This window comes from Crocodylus porosus, unplaced genomic scaffold, assembly GCF_001723895.1.
Source record: "Crocodylus porosus isolate Cpor-Errol unplaced genomic scaffold, CroPor_comp1, whole genome shotgun sequence".
Taxonomy (NCBI): Eukaryota; Metazoa; Chordata; order Crocodylia; family Crocodylidae; genus Crocodylus; species Crocodylus porosus.
Genome location: NW_017728948.1, coordinates 46,214,808 through 46,237,619, shown reverse-complemented (window position 1 = coordinate 46,237,619; position 22,812 = coordinate 46,214,808). Strand labels below are relative to the sequence as shown.

Genomic DNA, 22,812 nt, shown 5'->3' with positions numbered 1-22,812 from the left:
GAGATGCATCTGTGGATGCATGCCAAGGTGCGGTTGGCCTTCCTGACTGCCTCTCCACACTGCCGGCCCATGTTCATCTTGTTCCTTCAGCCTCATGGAGAGCTTGTCTGTAAAGCTTTCCAGCCAGGGGGCATTAGAGGGCTACTCCCTGGGCCATCCCTTCTCTTAGGGTACCCCATTGCTTTACAGGCTGCCCTCTTCTCTGTCTGGGATGGGGGTAGACTATCAAGTCAGGTGGTAGCTGCTGAAAAGCATCAGCTGCCACAGATAGCCAGGGAATGGAGTGTTCCCACCCTTGGCGCATGCCCACCCCCATCCTGCCAGTCAGCTGATTGCCAGGAGGGGGGCATTCTTCCCTGGTGGAAACTCTCCTAGTTCTTGCCTGCAGGAGAACAGCTCTGCTCTTTGCACTTCTACAACAAGGGGAAGCACTTAGCCACTGGGGCAAGACTTGAGGTACCTTGTGGCAAGGGCACAATAGATTAACTGGGAGCCAGCAGGAGAATGCATTCATAGGTCTGGTTCCCAGTTCCTTCAGGTTCCTCTAGTTTCACTTCACTCAGATGGGTGGCATGGTGGTGATTTAAAAGCTGGAGGGGCTGGTAGCCAGGTATGCAGAGGCTTTCCCCAGTCTGGTTGGACTCCTGGCTGCTCCACTACCCAGCTAAGCTGTGGGGTGGGGAATTGCCTGATTTGGGGAAGAGGTAGGGGTGTTGGCTGTTGGTACTCGCACCTCCTGGTCTACAAGCAGGGGAGGGAATAGCTGCCCCCCCATCAAGAGTGGGGTAACACTGGTCTCAGGAAGGCAGGGAGCTTTTACCTGGCTCCACTAAGCCATTGGAAAGTGCATATAGACTGTCTCATGGGAGAAACTTCCAGAAGCAATTTAACCCTGGTTGTGATCAGGATACTTTTCACCCAAACCAGGCATTTTGTTTTAGGAGACAAAGCCTGTATATTTGTACACTTTTCATTTCTGCTGGGAGAATGGTGACTCTCCTGGTAGGAACTGAATATCTGTACCTAGTCTAAGATAGAGAAGATAAATTAAGCTTTTAAGATTTTTTTTTTTAATTGAGAGACAATGCTCTAGTTTTGTTTTATTCTGATTTTGCTAAGCAAAAACAGAATGTGCTTGCTTGAGGTACTTTGAAACAGGACGTATGATTCAGGTCCTCAGTTTCATACATTTAAATCCCAGATGGCAGGGTTGGAGGGAATAAATTTAAATGAAAAAATGATACTGTATTGGTGCAGGTATATGTTACGCTTAAACCATACTAAATTTGTGGAAGATAAGTGGTGTTATAGTTGAAACGTGCTTTGAGCAGTTGCACATTGAGGGTTAATACTGTTTCTAGTCTGCACAGGTGTGATTTGTCACTAGAGGGCTGGTGAGCAGGGACATGACTAGGAGCCAGGACACCTAGGCTCTATCCCTGCTGGGGCTGGGATGGTGCATCCTGGGATGCTGAAGAACAACAAATTGCTTGTTTTACCTCTGTGGAGCAGGCTGAAGTTACCATAACAATAGCTGGGTAACAGAGCCCATGAATTAATCCCTTCCTCAAGTAGTGTAACTTTGAAATGCTCAGAGGGCACTTTGCATGGGTTAATGAGCTTTAACATGTTAATGCTCATGTTGTATGTGTCCCTTAGTGTGGTCTAAGTGTGATATGTAACTTCATCCTAAAATGATCTGTTTTAAGTAGATCTATTGCTGTTTCCTTGGCGTGTACATGTAACAGGGAAGAACCCTACTTTCTGCATCTGTGTTAATAGTCAAGAGTCCAGTGTATTTTTAGTTACCTAAAAGCCTCAGAATGACTTCTTTTGCTTGAGAAAAGAGAATTCATATCACAGTCTGGACCGATGCAATGTACAGATATGATGGTGCACAGGGAGGCTGAGCCCGGAGCTGAAAGCCCCCCTGAGCCCAGCATCCTGCCTCAGCCAGGTGGTGTCCCCTCACAGAGCTAGCACAGAAGAAAGTGGCCCCTCCTGCCACCCAGGCTCTTCCCAGGGTGACCTGGGCCTGCCTGGCAGTGGCAGGCACGTGGTGTCCCTTGTAGGTTCGTAGCCAGCAGCAGCATAGTGCAAAGCCCAGTGGGCAACCCACCTCTACTCTGCACACAGATCCAGGAGGCCCCAGAATGCACCCAGCAGGGGGATCCCCCCCACATCCGTGGAAAGGCCCAGGCCACCTTTGTGTCAGCCCTGCCGTGAGGATGGGGTGAGTCAGCCTGAGGAGAGAAAATCTCCGGGAGCAGCAGGCTGCTGCTGTGCTCTGCACTGCACTATAAGTGCCTCTGGAGTTGCACAGGATGCCATGTGCCTGTCACTGCTGGGTGGGCAGGCACGTGACGTTTCACAAGGCTCCTGGGTCAGTGGCAGTGTGGTGCAGAGCCCAATGTGCAGTGGCAGCCCTTCTCTGCCCCACGCACAGATCCAGGGGGCATGTGCCCCACATGCCTCCCTCAGGATGTGCGCAATGAGTAGGAACCCCCAGCCCTGTCCCCTGGGTGAGGTGCCTAGGCTCTGACCACCCCACTACCTGCCCTGGGGCCCCATTCACCCCAGCCTCTGCCTGTATTCCCTTACCTCCCTCACCATGGGGGCCTTCATCTTTCCCTTCCCCCCAGCACACTTACTTTCTGGGTGCTGCTCCACACGCGGTGCAGTGTTCCTGGCTGTGTGCAGCAGGCTGCTGTTGGACTCTGGGTGTCTGTGGCCCCCTCCCCCTGGCCTTCCGCGTACCGCTTCCAGGTCATCTGCATACCACTGGTGATACGTGCATCACAGTTTTGGAACTGTTGCTCTAGTGGCTCGCAGACAACTTTCTGTGTTATTCTGATTACAGTGGAAGTCACTGACTTGAGCTTCCCTGCCAAATCTTATGTAAGAAGACTAGTCTTTAGCAGTTTTTATTTTCTTCTCTGCTGACTGGTTTGTTAGAACTTTTGGACACCTGTGTTAATGCAGTATACCCCTGACCTTTTTTTCTTTCCTTGCACAGATTTCTTTCTTTAGTCTGTGACCTTTGGGGGTGAGCACTACTGGTGTTGGTGGCAAAGACTGAAGAAGCTGGCGTTTCATACATTGGCACACTGAAGAGTTGGGGAAGTAAGTAATCTGTTAGCTACATTTGTTAATTTGTATTTTTCCATCTTCAAGGAATTTGAGAGTTTTGATCCTTCCATACAGAGAGAAGTGAATGGAAATAGGTTTGGGGTACTCACTTGCACTAATGCTTTTTCATGAAAGCAGCAAAACTTGCATGCCTCATTCAGAAGTTCAGGAGGATAGCTCTGATTATAAGGACTTGCTTACTCTTACAAATTGTTTAACTTCATTCACACCAATACAGTTAAAGGAGTAGTACCACCTTGTATAGATGCAGTTATGCTGTGTAAAGGTGCATTCTTACAGGATTGTTGTTTCTGTATGGGGAAAAAAAATACATCAGGGCAGCCCCTTATTTTGACTCACTCACATTGGTGACACACGCTTAAAGGTGCTTCATAGCAATTTCTGTGTAAGAACAACTTCTACTGTTGTATTGGTATAGCTTATTCCCTTCTCTGTACAGGAAAATCAATACCCGTATCAGGGATTTTTATATTGACATAATTAGGGGTGTACCGATAAAGATTTTCTTCGCTGGCACTGATAGCCAATGATTAACCAGCCATAACAACCGATGCCAATCTGATACCTGATTTACAGGAATGCAGCCTGACAACTTGGAGAGCAGCATCCAGCTGGTGAGTCTGGGGGGGAAGGGGTACGGGGGGGGGGGCAGATCAAGGCCCTCATGGTGAGGGAGGGAGTAGGGCAGGGACAATGTCCAGCCAGAGCAGTGAACGCGGCCCCAGAGTGGAGTGTGGGGCAGAGCTGCAGGTGGCTCATCTGGGCGGGGTGGGGGGACCACCCTAGGGGAGGCATGGGGTGCATGTGCCCCCCGGATTTGTGCATGGGTTGGGGCAAGGGTGGGCTGCCCACTGTGGTCTTGGGGCCGGGGGTTGTGCCAGCCTTTTCTCAGTGTGGGGGTGAACTGGGGCTGTGCTCAGCGTAGGCAGGGTTGGGGTGGGGCAGGCAGATGTGCCACTGGGAGAGGTGGCGCTGTGGGGGGGCTCCAGGTACTTTTGGGGTGGCTGTAGCCCCCCAAGCCTCCTTGTAGTGCCACCCCTGCTTGGGGCACTCTCTCTGCTGTCTTTCCCTTAGGAGCCCCACGCTGCAAGGTGGGCAGGGGACATATGGCCAGTGCAGGGTTCCTGAGGGAAAGGCAGCAGAACAAGTTCCCTGAGCAGGGGCAGTGCTAGGGGGGATTTTGTGGGATATCACCACGGCAAAATTGCCATCCCTCCCAGTGCCACCACCACCCCCCCAGGCAGCTAAGCCCCCCCTCCCCCAAGTGCAGCCCTGGCCCAGGCCCCAAGCTCACAGTGGGAAGCCCACCCTCACCTTGTGCACAAATCCAGGGGGCACATGCCCCCCATGCCTCACCTAAGGGTGCATGCAGTAGGAGGGAGCTGCCCATCCTTTTGCACCCCCTGGATAAGCCGCCTGCAGCTCTGCCCCACACCCTGCCCTGGGGTCACATTTACTGCCCTGGATGGGCATTGCCCTTGACCCTCACCCTGGGGGCCTCAATCTGCACCCCCATACCCTTTTTCTCCCCCCATGCTTCTTCCCCCACACAGACTTATTGGTAGGATGCTGCTTTCCAGGCTGTATTCCTGGCTGTGTGTATGCTGTGGCACATGGCATTTATTGCTGACATTATTGGCCAAAAAAGCTTGTTGCCAATGATGTTAATTTTCCTGTTATTGGTGCTAATCCAATGTGACTGATATGTCTGTGTACCTCTAGATATAATTGTATCCATCCTAGGGGTTGTATTTATGCAATGATTTTGCTTAAAAAAGGAGAACCAGCATTATCAACATATAATGTAGGCAGGGTTTTTTGGGTAGATGTGAAATCATTTATTAGACCAACTAAATAGTTGAAAAATTTGTTCTTTGCAAGGTTTCGGGCACAAACACTCATTTTCAGCCATAAGGAGAACCTCTTGGTGTTTTTGTGTGCTGTCCTGGGTAGAGTAGGTGCCAATATGCAAAATGCAGGCCTGTGAAAATGGAAATGCTCCAAGCCCCTCAGATCCTTTTTTATGCCCCATTATGATCCCGAATGTCATCAGAAAGGAACCTCATGCAAATACCATCAACGCACCAAGTCCACTTGGCAAAAGTACAGGGGAGGTTTTTCTTACCTATTGCTCCTCAGCTCTGGAGTTCTCTCTCGAGGCCTGTGAGAGCTGAAGTGTCTTTCAGAAGTGATGTAACACCTTCCTGTCTGGGCATGCATTTAGCAAACACAGCAAGGCTTTGCTGTTGTTTAAGGGGATTCAGTGTTGATGTTGATATTGTAGTTGCCTGTGAAATTGTTTTGTTCATTCTGCTGTTTTATAAGTTAATCTTATTCTCTTATGGTAAGCCATTCCAAGCCATTGTTGGGAAGGACAGCATATAAATCACATGCATACATAAATAAGTGCCAATTTAAAATCTGTTGCAAATTTAATTAATGCCCTGGTTTTAAATGCTACTTGCCAACTAGATGAGGCCATTTATTTTCCAAATGTGGAAGAATTCTCTTTGTTCTAATTTCTTTCTAAAGAAATGAAAATAATTCTGTAAAATGTCTCTATGCATCAGTTATTAACTGTTGAACTTTGTTGTTTATTTTCATAACAAAAGTCACTTAGAGCTAGGTAGAAATAAGAATAGCTAAAATAAACAAAATCATTTTGCTCTTTCTGTGGTATTTTGGTTGTAGTCTTGTTTTTTGCTATCTTGTTGCTTATTATAATCCAGTTCTACAAACTGTACTATAGTGCTTGTACTATTTAGTAGATTTGTCAAATGTCCTGTATTACATAAATTTTAATTGTTTTGCTTATACATTTTTTGCTGTGCATTAAAAAAAAAAAATCCACTCTGCTTCCAATAATTGGGAATAACTAATTTACTAACTAAATCAGAGATGCATGAGCTTTTGTAAACAAAGACCTACCTACTTCATTGGCTCCTGGTAAGTTATGGCCTACAAAAGATCATGCCTCTCTGAACTACTTAGTTTCTATGGGTTGCCTATACATGTACATTGAGGCTACTCTGACGTGCTATAATTACAGTACTTTGAGCAGACTCGATTAATCAGGTCTACTGGAGCATGGTAATTACCACACTCCACTGGACTCCAGTGTCGTGTGCATCAGCGTTCCCATGGTGAAAAATGGTAGCAGGGGTGCTTTAACTAAAGGTCATTCAATGGGGACACTGATGCATATGATGCTCTGGGAGCTTTAAAGTGGCACTCAGAGCCATTCTAATTAAAGCTCCCCCCCTCCAATTTATCAAGATCCGTTTTTATTTTAATTCTCTCCTCCAAAGTTGTGTGTTGTCTGAAGACTTGATCAGTATACTCTGTATTTTCGCATCCAAGTCATTAATATGATGTTAAACAACACTGGACTCAGAAAAAAACCCTTTGGAATCTTAGTTGAGAGCTCTTGCCAGTCTGTAATTATTCAATTAATAGTTGCTCTTTCATTGTGGTTATTAAACCAATTATGTATCAACATAATGGTAATTTTGTCTAGCCTATGTTTCTGTAACTTACTTATGAGAATGCCATATGAGATCATATTAAAGGCCTTGCCAGTGTCCAGGTATATTATATCGGCCACATTCCCCGTATCCACTCAGCTAGTTACCCTGTCAAAAAAACAAGGTGATTGGCTTGGTATGATTTGTTCTTAACAACTGCATGTTGGGTGGTAACCAATCACCTCTTCATCCTCTGGATATCTACAGATTAACAGTTTTTATCATTCGCTCCAGTAACTACCCAACTGTGGCAGTCACTATAGCTGGGATCTCCTGTATGTTAGTTCTGCATTTAGAATTGGTTTTTGCTGTATCCATAACTTGATGGAATGCTGTGATGTGAATGAAAATTAAAATGGTCAAACCTATGACCTGAATCCTGTTCAGAGGTTTGGCCATATGGAGCTTGTTGCAACGCGGGAGTTAGAGCTCCTGCACTGAATGAGATTAGGTGTATGCTTTGGAGTCTCACTTGATCTTCAGGGCCTACAAACACTAACTCTAGTAAATTTAAATGTTTTCTTCAGAAGACAAGTCAGGGAGAGAAATGGGAGAGTAAATGCTAACCACCTGTAAAAATGTAATATTCTGAAAAAACCCCAACAACTCATGAGTCAGTGTGGACCCCACTGTAGGTGACCATCTGCCTCATGCTTACTAGATTACTGTCTTCTGAATAGCAGTGTCTCTTCAGTCTCAGCCATTGCTTTACTGGAAATGGCATTGGACTAGCCAATATCAGACAGACATGCCTTAGACTGTACTATGCCTGGGGCTTTTCACAGCTGTAAGTGTTCACAAATTATCTGGGGCAGTATATTTGAGGGAAAAGGGAATGGATGTCTTCCTGCACCTAGGTGTCTGGTCAGAGGTAGATCCCAGAAGAGACTGAGGTGGTCCTAAGGGACCTTGTGAATTCTGAGAAACTCTGAGAATGGTTCACCCCATCAAAACCAGTAGTATGGTAGACCTCAGTTGGCAGGTACTTACTTACCTACTAGTGGAGTTTCCAATCTACATTGTGACAGGAGATGTAAAATCAAATGCAGTGACAATGACATGTACATCTCTGGGGCTACTGGGCCTTATATTAGCTTGTACATATGTGCCTCTGCTTGCAAAACTTTTCTTGCTGCCCCTGAAATTATAGATAAGGTCTGTGTACTTCTTTGTATAAATGTCACCTGACCAGCTGAGACACAGTTCATCTCCCAACTCCAGTAAGAACTTGAATGCTGGCTGGACCCAGGGAATATGTGAAAGATGTTCCCTTCTCTGCCTCTCCCTAACAATGTTCAGGAGCAAGTTGGAGAACTCACTAAACAGCCTGCAGATAACTTGAAACTATATGAATGTGTGATGGGGCCAAGCTAGGGGCCGGGTCCCATGCCAACCCGCCCACCTGCCTCTATGGGGCAGTCTGCCCCATCTCACCTGCCACGGCTTTGGTGTTCCCATAAACAAACGGTAAATACAGGAGACTGCCCATTACATGCCCCAGTGCCAGGGAGTGCTATCTGCACCGGTAACCTTCCCTACACCACAGCCCATACCTCACAGATGGCATCAATGTGATGTTCTTAACCCATACTACGACTGACGCTCCAGGGTCTCATGGGGGACTCTCACCCTTCCCCCCCCCCCCGAGCAGCAGTTCATTGTGCTCAACTACAGGGCTTAATTTTGTCCTGCACTCAGCCTCCTAATGGTGGAGGACTTACCGGAGTCAGGACTCGCCTCTATCTCTCTGACTGAACACCCTTACTCGGCCTCTGGCCCAAACTACAGCCTCAGGCATCTGAAGACATACCTTGACCTACTCCCCTCACATGGGGTTCCTACTATGCATTCTCTAGGACCTGTGCACCATGTCCCACCCTGGAAGCTGCTCATCATCTTCCAGATCAACTACTCATGGGGTGGTCCTCTTCAGGCTTACTCCCAGGCCTACTTCTGGTTCAGCCCTACTCAACCCCCCTTGCGCACAGTCCTTCAGGCCTACTCCTGTTCAACCCTACTCTGTGTAGGGCCACACAACTCTGCCCTCTTCCCTAGGGCCTCACTATACCGTCCTCTCTCAGGGCCTCGTGGTCAACCACCCCCATAGGCTTAGGTGGCACTCCATTCACCATGCCTGGCCCCACTACAATTACTCCCAGGGTCTTGCACCCTGCTCATGAGCTCAAGTGGCTGCAGCCATGCCTGGCCCTACTCCTGCCTCCAAAGCCCACCTGAAGATGGGGGTTGGGGTTAAGGTGCCCCTCCTCACCTTTCACCGGGGAGGTAACTGGCCTGGCATTTCCTGGGGACTTCTGCACCACCAGGCCACACTTCCCTGGCAGGGTGCAGTTTTAGGTCATGCCCAGGACCCTGAGCTTCCAGCTCCTACCTCCTAGAAGTTCCATGCAGGTGATGTTTCTGCCTTGGCCAGTAGTAGCAAACTGTTGTGTTTATATAGGCAGCCAGTGTTTTAAAATGGCTGCTACAATCAAGCACCTGCTGGCTGCTTGACTCAGCCCTGCCTAGCTGACCTGCAGACCATTCCTGCTTATTTTGTGGGGCTTAATTCAGATCCTAAGGAGAAGAAGAGATGTCTCTCTGCTGGGGTATGCATTCTGCTACTTTGAAAACTGAGATATTTGGCCCACTTAGACTCCAGGCTTGATTTTATGTTTTTGGGGTGGTATTAAATGAGCTGCAGTGCACAAATAGAGCAGTGGTCACCAACCAGTGGATCTTGATCCACCAGTAGATCCTGGAGCCTCTTGGAGTCAATCTGAGGCTGGGGGAGGGTCTGAGTGCCCATGTGCATACATGAGCACCCCAGCACATCAGGTCAGTCCATGGGGGAGGGAAAAGGTGGGGGCTAGACTGAGGCCCCTGCAGTAAGGGGTAGTGCTGCAGAGGGAGGAGCAAGGGTGAGTTGAGTAGGGCCCTGGTCGTATGGGACTTACCTGCTGGGGAGATGCACCCCCAAATAATTTTTTCTTCCTTTGTCTTGATCTGCACCCCCTTCTCTCCCCGCAGACTTACCTGCTGGGTGGGGGGAAACGGGGTGGCAGCAGCACACAGTAGATCTTGGGTTGCTTTTAAATGCTAATGGTGATCTCCTACTTAAAGGTTGGAGACCACTGAGGTAGAGAAAACAATGACATTTTCCCATTGAAAATTAATTTCCATGAAATTGTACTTGCCCACCTACTGAAGTCCCACTTCTTAGGTGAGATCTTGACCATACCCTCCTGAAACTGAGTGCCTTTATTTAAGCCATTGGGTATACTATCTTGCTCCTAAGATGTTTTTTCTGGTTGCTAGTACCTTGGCTGGAAGAGTCAGGGAGCCGCCTCTGTCCTCATGTCCAGCTTCCTGATGCATCTTTAAACTACTTGTAAAGAAGCTTACCAGCCCTGTCTTCCCTCTTTTTGCGGCAGTATCCATCCCCCACATCAAGAGGCTAAGCCGTCTCATCACAGAGAACCTCTAAGGGGATTATGCAATGTATGGCAAACAGCTGTCAGAGCTGGTAAGCCTCTTCAACATTAGGGCTTGGTTGACAAGACATAAATGGTATTATCAGCCTGCCTCGGATACCAGCTAAATATTATGCCCTTTGTGATGATCTAACACCAAATTAAGGAGCGCATTGCTGCAATCGTTCTTTGAATAGCACAGTTGGAATTCCTTATTCTTACCACACGGGAACTGTACTATTTGTCATTCACCTTCAGAACCACTGTGACGCTTGACTGAAAAGAGAAAGAACAGTTCTTTATCCTATAATGACTGTGTTTTGTCAAGAAGTTAGAGTTGGTGCACTCTCTGCTTTTTGGTGTCCTCAGTAACACGGGCTGTAAATTAAAAGAGCACTGGAAGGATGGTCATAGCCTCCCCACTGTTTATGACCTTCTGGGGATACAGAGGAGTTCAAGGGGTGTGCGCAACCTCACTGGACCCTACTATTTAGAACACAGCAATCTGGATTGCATATCTTTTATGCAGTCTACACTGACATCAAAGGATCACAGTTACTGTGGGGTGAATATCCTTCTTGCCCTTTGTGTGATCTCAGTCCTAAGGTTGAAATGACATTCATTACATACAAAAAGCAGAGATGTTTCAATAATACTGCATATTAAACTCATTGGATCAATTTCTCTGCTGTGCTAGTGTCAGCCTAGTTGAGGGATTTGCCACATCTGTCTAATTTTTAGGGTGCATCTGAGCTAGCAACTGCCTTAATGCAGGTTGGAGGAGCTCTAGGGCTGCACTAAGTTGCATCATATGCCAGTCATTCGTGAGAAACCGAAGGCCAGTTGGCAGGTGTAGGAGCAGGTGTAAGAGGTAGCTACTCACCAGTGTAGCTCTTCTATACCTTGGGGAAGTAAGCAAGATCTGGCTGCTTTGGATTCCTTTTGCAAATGTCAGCAGAATAAAATTGACCAGCAAATACAATTTTTAGGCTAAAATTGGTATTTTGTGCTATGAAAAAGATGCCATTTTTACTTTAAAGAACTTAATTTTTTTTAATACTATTTTCCAAACATAAAATATTTAATCATTTATTTTAATTGCTTGAGAAAGGCAGTGTGGTTTAGGGGTGGAGCAGTACATAGTCAAGTGATTCTTGGCTTGGCTACAGACTTAGTGTTTTACCTAGGGAAAGTCATTTCGCTGCTCTTCAGCTCCCCTTTGTCTTTTTCAGGTGCTGTTTAACCTTTTGGCTCTGTGGGCAAGATTAGTGGCGTGGGGCTGGTCCATGGGCTGGATACTGCATGGGGTCAGTGCATGTCATTGGGCCCCATACTGCTTCAGCCAGGGTCCACGTGTCCCAGTTGGGATTTGGATAGTCTGATATGGCCCCATGCTGCCACACCCTGACCCTCCCTGGCCAGTTTAGCATACAGAGTCATGTTTTCTGGCCTGCATGGCTCCCCACAGGTTCAGTAATTTGGCAGTAGAGGAACATTAAGTAATACTGACACTGCTTCCCCACCATCAAATTCTTGGCCCTGTGGGGAGCCCCATGGGCTGGATGACACAGCACCACAGGCTGGATTTGGCCCAGAGGCCAGAGGTTGAGCATCAGGGCTAGGGACAGACATTCAAAAAGCCTGAGCCTGAATTGATTCAAACTTTGCACATTAGTCTAACCTGAAGAACTTGAGCCAATTTGCAAGTGGATAGATGTTCACCTTTGAATCAAGAAATGCAGGCACATGCCTGCAGTGGCTCAGGCGAGAAGCCAGGGGGTGTTAGAGTGAGCCTTCCCTTCCTTTTCACATTGCTGAGCTGAGGAGGAGCGTGGCCAGGCCCCAGTAGGACACTTTCATTAGGGAGGGGTTAAACCCCCACCCTGCCTGCACAGTCCCCAGCTGAGGTGTGCCAGGAAGAGCAAGCAGCCCTCTCCAGACTTTTCCTGGCTTGCTGCTCAAGGGGCAGGAGTGTTGCCAGACCCTGACCTCAATAGCACTGAGAGGGAAAGATTCGGAGGGGGGTGGGGCGGAGTGTAGGGAGGACTGCTTGTGTGGAGTGCATGCATCTGTTGATGATACTGAGCTTTTCAATCTCCCTCTCTCCCTGCTTTTTCATACTGTCTGCAGCAAACTGGCATTCAGAGGGCCCATGGATTGCAAAACAGGTCATTTCTCACACCTCTGTCCCCTCTTGAACACTGACAGATTGCACTTTTGAAGCCAGTAGGCAGCTTATCAGCCTATTAAGAAAGCAAAGCCTCTTTCATTATTTCCAGCTCTTCTTAAACTTTTTTTTCCCAAAGAAGGAGCAAAGGGACATTACTAGCTGACGTGTTGATTAGCTCCAAAAAGCTGTAAGCAGACACTGCCCTGTCTGCCTTTGTCCCAGTGAGTGAAATTGGAGACACACACACACACCCACAACCCACCGGCCCTGCCCAACTGAGTTGAGTCTGGTACTGCATTCAACCAGGTATATCTTAAATCGGTTTTGGCCATTTTGAAACTTGTTTATGTGCACTGCACTTACGTTTTGTTACAGGTTTAAACCAGTTTCTGATCACTTAAATTGGTTTATTTGTAACTGCTGTCCCTAGTGGTCTATTTAGATTGTAATTTTTTTGTAGCAAGGATGGCCTAATAAAATGGAGCCTTGATCTCTGTTGTGGCATCTGTAATACAAATAATGTTATAATTAATGTGGTACAGAATTTCCTGTATGTTCTTAGACTGTAATCTTAATTTATATGTAAGTTGTATTGTTTTTCTTTGTTTGTACTGGGTAATTTTTAAGTTTAGCTTCACTTGGTAGAAATAGTATTGCAACTGACTTTCCTCAGGGTCAGTAGCTGATTTTACTGATTTTCTTTTTCCCTGATAATCACATTAACATTTTTTAATTTCAATGATATTGTTTGAATTTCAGTCTATTTACTGTGGATATTTTTACAATATCTTTCTGTCAAACTGGGTATTCAGTACCTCAGGAAAACCAGCCCTCAAACCCTGAATTGCTTTTGGCTTGTGTTGCATTTTTGCCCTGCAGGGGTCTTGTAAAAAGGTGCTCGAATTTCTCTTATTTCTGGCCCAATATAAGCACTAATATTTCTTGGCATAGAGCTGGAGTCTAACTGTAAATATTATATTGGTGAGTGGGGTATAATTTATTTTGCCAAGCAAGTTGCAGTCCAATGTAATCAGGAGACCATAAAAAAGATACAAAGCTTTGCATAGTTTCCGATCTTAAAAAAAAAAAAATAAAGCTTTACTTTATTGCTTGAGAAGCTTTTAAAAGTTGTTCAATTGCTTAGAACAGCAGGGAAACAGGTTTTTTTTATTGCTCTTATAAGCCAAGGTACTCCACCATGCTTGCTGCTTCTATGCTAATGTGCTTGTATATTGTTTAGGATTTTCATAAGGAAAACTTGCTTCCCTACCTTGTCCAGGAAAATGTGAAAGATGTTGTTCTGAATAAAGTTGGAGTGATGCTATGATAGTAGAATGCATTTTTTATAGACAAGTTATCTGCTTCCCTGAAAACTGCTGAGTATCTTTGTTTTGAAGACTAGGTATTTTATATAATTTCTGAACAATAGCCATTATTTCCATACAAACTACAAGCAAGTAGTATTTCACGTTTTCCTTGAATTAGAGATGGGAACTTGCCTAATTTCCACATAGGAAACCCTGAAAAACCATTCTGGGGAAAATTCAAATCTTTAGTAGTTCCACTTCCTCCTACAGTTCATGTCTTCATATATTGTTTATTTAATGTGGGACATATTTTTGCTAAAACACCTTTCTCATGGAAGAAACTAATAGTATTCCTATTTGTTGTAAGATCCTGGGTCAGAAGAAGAACTCTGGGTAGGAGAAGGAGCAGAGATCCCTTTGAAAAGCCATTACCTTCCTTCCTCTCTAGGAAGGGGGGTGTGTGTGTGAGAAAGACAACACTTTGGCCTTTATTCTTTTGTCATTGACTTAATTACTTGAAACTTTGCAAAGGGTCAGAGTTAAGCAACATAGGGCACATCTACACAAGCCACTAAGTGTGCAGTAGATTAATTCTACTGTGCATTAGTGCGACAGGCAAAAACATGCTAATTAGTCTACTGCGCATTAGCGTCGCAAGAAGGTGTGCGCTGGCTCTACTGCACAGCAGCGCCAATTGCAGCATGTTAAGTTAGTACCTGTTATTACAGGTAGTAAACCTAATGCGCTGCAATTACATCATATTAATGCACATGTATACGTGCCCACAGACAGCTGAATAAGCTATGAAAAAAAATTAGATCAAACAGCTTGTATTTTTTTTTAAAGTATATAGGTGTGTTTGCCTTAGATTTGCAGAAGGTCTTAAGCACAGATCATAAAAAAGCAGAGCTGGAAGGGCCCTCAGGATATCATCAAGTCCAGCCCTGTGCTCAAGGCAGGACCATCCCTGATAAAACCATCCCAGTTGGTGTTTGTCTAACCACCTCTTAAAAACTTCCAAGCATGGAGATTCCACAGCCTGTCTGGGTAATTTGTTCCATTGCTGAGGTACCCTTGTAGTGGTATTGCCATCATCATAATCATTGCTATCATGTACTGTATAGCCCAGTGGTTTGGATCAGGGCTTCCAGCTTCTGAGGGGCTGGGAGTTGTATGCTCTTAGACCTCATGCCCCCTCTTTACTACAGGGGCTTCCCTGCTGCACACTCTCCCTGTATGCTGTTTTCCACACTGTGATTTCCTTCCCTCCCTCCCCATGCCATGTGGGTACCCCAGGCTGTGGGGTTCTGGACTCCCCTGGCTGCACCATGCTGCACTGCCCTGCCCTCCCCCATTAGCAGCAGCAGTAATGTGGGGGAGCAGCAGCTGGTGGGGTGGGAGCCCACAGGCGGTCAGTTGGAGAACTCAGGTTTTGATAGTTGGCTGTGATGTAGGGGCATTTATACACATACCTTTTTGTCCTGTGATGTGCTGGAGATCCAGTGGATTGGATCAGACTCAATTAATCAAGTCTGTTCAGCGTGAGAGCTGGCACGCACTGTGGCGCATTGCGTGTAGTTGTATAAGTGGCAAAATGTGTCAGCATGGAGAAAATGGCAGTGGTGCTCTTTTGAATGAAAATGCTTTTGAGGCGTTTTAGTTCAAAAGCATGCCGCCGCCATTTTCTTAGCACCGATGCACATTTTGCTGCTTATACAAATGCATGTGCCAGGCAATTTTAAAACCGCCTGGCATTGCGGTGCAAGCATGTGTACAGATATCCCATGCGACCCCGATTTGAAACCCTGCTCTGCCCGATTCAGAACAAGGCACTGTCCTTCCTGCCAGGAGAGTGCCCTGCCTACTGCACTGTTGGGTGTTCTAGAGTGACTGTCTCCTGCTGAAGCTGTCATTTGTGTGAAATAATTGTGTTAATTGAAGTATAGAGAGTATGTAGTAGAGAGTAACACGTTAAAATACATTCATAAGTTATTGTTGTTTGGCTTTTTTCTTTGGGGTATTTTCATTCTTTAGCATAATAGGACATTTGAGTTTGGTACCTTTACTGAAACAAAGGTTACATTAGCAAACTACTCATCGAAACAATGATTAATTTGATCACTAAATATTCTGGAAATTCCAGTGTTAACTGTACTTATGAGTAAGCATTAGTCACCCCACATAGCAGAGTAAGACAGAGTCTTAGAGCAGACTTTGTATGTTCCAATTCACAGACATTTTTCAAGTACTTGTAGTTGGAGTAGTGAATTCTCTTCCCCTCTTATACTGACTCTTTTCTGGTGGCATCAGGTAAGTCATTTTGACATGATTAGCAGTGTTTTTGAACACCCATTTCAGACAGCATGTCCTTCATCCAGGGATCCTGGTTTTCTTGGTTTAAAAATCCTGAACTCTGATTAACACCCCCTGCCCATCCTGCCCAAATTCTCTGATTTAAGAAACCCCAATCCAAGTTTTTCTGCAATTAAAATGAAATGCCACTCTGTGTGTGTGTCTGTGTGTGTGGTGTAGTCCATCTGTCTGTCTGTCTATCTGTAATGTTCTTGGGGGGGCAGGGCTCCAGCCAGTGCTGCACATGGGGCAAACTGCCTGTCAAGAATGATGGCGGGGATGGAGTCCCACCATGATGGTGGGGATAGATGGTGGGGGGTAAGAATGACAGCGAGAATAGAGTGTTGCCATGATGGAAGGGACAGAGTATGGGGGGGCGGCATGGGGATAGACACAGAGGGGGTGGGGAGGGAGAGAATGATAGTGGGGACAGAGCACCACCATGATGGAGGGGACGGAGCAGTGCTGGCCTCACCCTCCCCCCAGCCCTGCTCCGTGGTGGCGGTACGGTGCTGGCTTTGCTCTCCCCTCCATTTCCTCTGTCCCTGCTGTCATACTTGAGAAGCAATTTCCCTGTGTGTGTATGTGTGTGTGTGGGTATCAGTAAAATGCAGTGTTTTGATATTTTTATTAGTTTAAAGACATTTGAAAGCCTGTCAGTGCCGTAGTAATAATATAATAAAATAAAATCTAAATACACATATGTTTTAGCATTTATTTTGGGTTTTTTTGTCATGAAAAATTAGAGCTCCTCCTGCCCCCTTCACTCACCAGGACATGGTTCCAGCTGAAGCTGTCCCCTTCCCTCTGCTTTGTGGTGCTGAGCAGCCCTGATATGCTGGTGCCTTGCCCCTGCCCATACCAGTGCCCCTCATTTCGGACCCACAGTCTCCTGGCTCTGCTGGGGCTCCTCATTCCCAACCCACAGCCCCCAAATCCTATCCACAGCCCTGCTGGTGTCCCTCATTCGCAACCCATAGCCCCTGCTGTATGAGACCCCCTGCTGCCAGGGCTATGGGATCAGGGCCAGGGCCCACAGCCCCCTGCCCTACCCTGAATCTGGCTCTTGTGCATGGGAGGCAGTGCTTATCATGGCTAGAATGGAGCAGGAGAGGAAGCAGGCTTCCCACTGTGGGGCTTGAGGCTTCCTGCCCTGCTGCCACTCCCCAGGGGCCTTGGTGGCCCAGCAGAGCCCTGTGTCGGCCACACTGCCATGGCAAGATGCCCCCTGCCCACACAGCAGCAGGGGAGTGGGCACAACTCCATGCTGCCACCACTGCCAATCCCACTGCTGCTAGGTGGGCAGGGGGTGTGCCTTTCCATGGCAGTGTGGCTGGTGTGGTGCTCTGGGCAGTGGCAGCAGCACTGAGTCTCTCCACCCTGCTGCGCTGGGTCCCACCTGGTGGGTCATGGAGCCCCCCACCCCAGGGACCACAGCAGGGCAGGGAGCCCTGAGTCTGCAGCAGGCAGCCCAGAACCGCCCCGACCCTGTGCAGAAATCTGGGGGGGCATGTACTCACCCACAGATTCATAGATTGTAAGGGGCTGGAAGGGACCTTACAAGATCATTGGATCTAGCCCCCCCAGACAGGACCCCCCTGCCAACCCTGCCTTACTCTCTCCCTCACCATCGGGACCTCAATTCCTACCCCCACCCCTTCCCCACTTACTGACAGGCAGCAGCAGGAGCTCCTCTGTACCCCTCCCTGGCTCCATTGCTGGCCATGTGCAGATGGTGCCCTCTGCATCCTGCTGCTCCCAAGCAGCCCCTTGCAGGCTGGAACTCTGCCAGCCTGCAAGGGGAATCCTGTGATTTCCTGCACTTTGTCCTTTAAAGGGGAAAATCTGTGATTTTTTTTTTTTTTAAAGGCGAAAACTCAATTTTTCTGTTAAAGGAGAAACCTGTGTTTTTGTGTGGTGAATGGAAAACCTGGATCCCTGTTCATCACATTTCAGGATCAGGCTTTGACTCAATTGCTTATCTGTAAAATAGGATGGGAGGACAATATCTGAGCCCTGTTTATTGTAAAACACTTCAGTGTCATTGATAAGATTAGGTAAAGGTAAAGTCTTATTTTTATGCATTTCTATTTATTCTGTTCTAATTGTGATACGTATATTTCTGTGAAAGACACCTCTGTCAAGACCTCTATCCACAGAGCAATATTAGCATGGATGTAGCAACAGCACAGTCTCTTCAGAAGTCCTCATCAGTGTTTTTCCTGCATGCCCTAGAGGGACGCACTACTATCACTAACATAGTCGTTCAGTTTCCATGACCATTTTGGTGACTCTGCTGGGACTGGCAACAAAAATGCTGGCTGAGATGGTAATGAATTTTTTTTTTGTTTTTTAACCTAGTCACTCAGAATGGGACTGAAGCTAGCAACTTGTTTCACTCAAACTGATGTTTACTTTCAGCCACGGCCATTTTGAAACAGTGATCCCCCTCGCTCTGGGTAGTTAATATAAAGGAAGATATGGAGCAGTTTGCCTCTGTTACCTGTTTGCTATAGTAGTTATCATAAGATAATTCTCTGTGAAATGTATTGATTTTCTCTTCACTTTCTAATGAGCCCACATTTTATTAATTTGGGCTGAAATCTACCTCTCTCGATGTAATTGCTGCCCTTCATCAGAGTGGAAAGGGAACTTAGCCTTGGTGGTGTTATCTACATTTACTTTTCTCCAGATAAATGGATGACTTTGTTTCCTGTCAACTGAAGAGTTCTTTGAACAGGAAAAAATATTCTTCCAGAAAAATGTCTGCTGTTGCATCATATTTAGTGCTGGAAATACTAGTTGTTTGCTGATGGAAAATGTTATTCACAAAATCAGTACAACATGACTCTAGAGCTTGACTTGCATCCTACTGAAGCAGCACACAAATAGACAGAAGGAAGGAAATCAAACCCTAGGGGGATTCTTGCTGTCTGCCTGTACTTCTGCTTCAGGTAAATTACGGTCAAGGTTCTCTCTCTATTTAATGTTTTGAACTTTCTAGCTGTAACACATTGCCCTAGTACAGTTTTGCTACTGGGGGAAGATGTAGCTGTGGTGTAAGATGAGGCTCAAGCATTTTCACTACCTGGTACTTCTTCCTTTCAAACAAAGTAAATTGCTTACTATACCAGTAGGGTTCTTTCAAACAAACAGGACAGCAAACCAGATCTCACGGGAAAATCTGGAAAGGGAATTTAAAAACAAATTGCAAGTCACTGAGCACTTGCTTAAGCTTATTGTTTGCACTCACTAAACCAGGGGTGGGCAATTATTTTGGGCAGAGGGCCACTTACCCAGTTTTGGCAGGATGTTGAGGGCCGCATGAGTAGCCCCGCACCTTGACAGGTGCCCCGCCCCCTGGTCACCATCTTGGGATCAATGTCCCAGGGCCAGCACTGGTGGGGTCCAAAGTGGGGTGCAGGCTGGCAGGGATCTGTGGAGCTGGGTTGGGCTGCACCAGCAGGGAGAGTGGGGAGCTGGCCTGGCTTCATAGAGCCCCTGCTGGCTGGGAACCCGTGCTCCTGCCACCCTGCTCTGGGCCCCACCAGCACTGGCCCCGGGACACTGCTGCAGGCCCTGTGCTCCCACTGGCTCCCCACTCATTCACACCCAGTGCTCCTGAGCTCCGTGGTACAGGCAGGGGGCAGTGAAGAAGCTGGTGCTAAGCATATGGAAAAGTGGGCCCTTGCCCGCCCCATGGCCGGTGCCCCATGCTGCAGGTGCTTGCAGCCAGCCTGGGGCTGCCTGTGCCTGGTCCGGATAGCCCTGCACGGGCTGCGAGTGCCTGGAGCAGGGAGTGCCAGCTGTGGGGCGGGGCAGGGGCTGCTTTTCTCCATGCAGGGAAGGAGTCCAGGGAAAACTGGGGTGGGGGGAGGGAAGTGGCCCCTCCCATGCCTGGTGCCCCATGCCACAGGCGCTTGCAGCCCACATGGGGCTGGTTGGAGTGGGCACAGGCAGTCCCATGTGGGCTGCAAGCAGCTGAGGCATGAGGCGTGGAGGGGCTGCTTCCCCCTGCGCTCCTTCCCTGCCTGGCTGCCCCCCTCCACTGCTTACCTGAGCTTCCTGCACTGGGGCAGCCACGTGCTCCCAGCCCAGAAACCCCGGCTGGGATTCTGGCTGGGGGTCCAGGCCCGCGGGGTGGCCCTGCTGTTGTTGGAGCCTGCTGGGCTTCCCCTGGGTCCTACTGCTCTTAGTTCCTGTCATTTTTTTTTACAGGAACCAGGGTCAGAGAAATATTAATTTTCTACATTTTTTTAGGGGCCCTGCGGGCCGGATAGAATGGCTTTGTGGGCCAGATGTGGCCCATGTGCCGTATTTTGCCCACCCCTGCACTAAACTCAGCTTCTATCTTTTTCAAGCTTAATGCAGAACTTTCACATAGATCACAGTACAGTTAAACAGTCATACAGGATGTGGCCAGAGGTGCTTTTGAAACCACACTCCTGGTGCTGTCGCACCTTTAGGGGTGCTCTTCAACCCCAAAGTCCTCTCTGATGTTTTCTGATTGACAGCTGAGATGTTCCAGAGGTCACTTCCTGGATCATTGGTGCCTCAGCTATACCTGCCTTACCTAGGTCTTGCGAGCTCTCAGCCGATGGAATTTTGCCAGCTGGAAGAATTCCATGGTTGTCTGGCCATGCATTTAGAAAAGATGGATACCCCCTTCCAGAGAAGAGGCCTGTCTTTATAGTCTGATACTCTGAAATCACACTTATACTGGCAATGAGTGAGTTATACAAGATAGCAAAGAAGATGTATTATAAAAACAAGCATAAACATAAGAAATCAGTTACTATGTGTTTAAGATACATAGAGGTACAAGAATGAACAAACGAAAAGAAATATCAGAACAATAACCTGTTTTCACCCTGCACTTTAAATCCAAGAATTCACTTTCTACTCAGTCCACTAATCAAAGGACTCTAGTTTGTCCTGGCATAGGGAAGCACTAAAGACAAAGACTTGTTCTCCTGGCAAGGGTTAAGTATAGTGTCTTATCTGCATTAACATGCATTATCCACTGGATTCTTGGGGGAACCCATAATAACACACGCTGCCCCTGAAGTGCAGGCTCACCAGAGTAAAAGTCTTTCTGATCTAATTATGACCCACAGAATATTTGCACCCTTTCAAACATGACAATTACTAGTCCAGTATCCTAAAGATACTTTTTCTCACATAATTTCCCCCACTCTGAGAAATGTCCTTCTAGTGTTATTTTTAGAGGTCTGTTCCACTGAAATAGAAATTTATCGTGATCTGAAAGGGCCTGTTTGATGACTAAAGAAACTCACATCAGGCACTAAGTCTTAGGGGTCCCTTCTGTTATTATTTCGGCTTTGAGCCTTTCCCAGCCATGAAAAGAATTCTTATTTAGGGAGTTTAGGGAGCTGCACTTGACACTTGTTATAATGCGCAATCCTGGTCCTGTTATAGCATAAGGAATACATTTTATATCAAATGTGAGAAAGCACAAGAATGATACAGTGAATTTAGCTTAATGCCCCCTATTTCCATACTAGTAAAACAAGCTCAAAGCATGCATGAAACCCCACAAACACCTTAAATTATAGTGGAGTCTGTGACAGCGTTCAATACCAAAGAATTTGTTCTTTCTGCAGGTGCAGATTTTTAAAGCCATGAAAATGTATTGGCTTTTTCTTAATGGAATTTTTCTGAATTAAATCCTGGAAAGATGAAACCCAATATGTAAATTATAAACTGAATACCATACTCCAACTAGTGACTTGGTTTTTAAATTCAGTTTTGTTTTTTTCCAAGAGACGATGGATATTTTTCTTTTTCTTGCATGGATGCATCATCCTTACAAACAATTCATTCCTTCTTAGTTCATATCTTATACAGTTTACCAGTTTGTGTGGTAGGGAGTGCAGGAAGGGGACACAAAAAGTCCTTTGTGACTCTGTGCTCTTTATATTTAAAACAATTTACTCTGTGTTAAACTTTTGATGAAATGATTACAGAACATTAAATATATAAGATCTGATTCATCACCATATTTGGGTTATTTTAGTGATTTCAGTTGACTTGCATCAGCATGGAACTTGAATAGCACCAGTGAATTGAGCTGATAAAGTATGTTGGACTTCTAAAAGAATGACCGAAGGTTCATCCCAGCATGTCTGGTGCATGTTAGAAATATGATTGCGAAGAAAGAAAGACTTTGACTCATGCTGTGGTCACCTTCAAAAGAAATTCCTTTCATTGAAAAGTTATAAGGAAAAACAATCATTGTGACAAATTTTCTAGCCTAGTTGTAAGATGCCAAGATGTCAGTGGGCACGTCTACATGTGCAATTAATATGAAGCAATAAGCGCTGGAGTTTCATTCTGTTTGAATGTGTGGGTGGGACCACAGCACATTGAGTCAGGGGACCACAGCACAATTCACAGGGGGCCTAGGGGACCAGCCTGCTACTCTGGAGCAGCTCCCCTTGGCCCAACATGCTGTGGAGGGGCTGACTGGGGCACAAGGGTTCTTTAGTCCACTAACAGGGCTAGCCAGCAGGCAGTCCCCACACTGAAGCACCTTTGTGCCCCAGCCAGGGCAGCATCTACAGGTGTGCTACTGTGGACTTTTTTACTCTGCAGCAAGATGGTACAGACAGTCTTCAACTTATGACTTTTTGAGTTATGGTGAATGGCACTTAAGATGTTTATAAATTGACTCCCTGTTTCGACCATCTGACGTGGGTTTTGACTTTACAATTCCGGATACCAACTGGACGCAGCTGTAAGTCTGGTGTGACAGAAGGGGAGGGGGAAAGGGAGGGGTGTGGGGGGCAGATCAAGGCACCCCTGTGGTGAGGGAGGGG

The 22,812-nt window shown here is 46.7% G+C and overlaps 1 protein-coding gene across 13 annotated transcripts in view; it reads left to right on the top strand.

Moving 5' to 3' along the window:
- The window catches only part of APBB2 (amyloid beta precursor protein binding family B member 2), a 373,280-nt gene that overhangs the window by 127,502 nt on the left and 222,966 nt on the right, over positions 1–22,812 (top strand). For 9 of the 13 annotated variants that reach the window (XM_019552777.1, XM_019552773.1, XM_019552767.1 and 6 more), the window contains exons 1-2: positions 19,410–19,421; positions 19,851–19,854. The gene's annotated coding sequence lies outside the window, so the exon portion shown is untranslated. Of the gene's footprint in view, positions 1–3,016; positions 3,124–19,409; positions 19,422–19,850; positions 19,855–22,812 lie in introns of those variants that run through there. The other 4 variants (XM_019552764.1, XM_019552769.1, XM_019552770.1 and 1 more) reach the window with 1 other exon arrangement.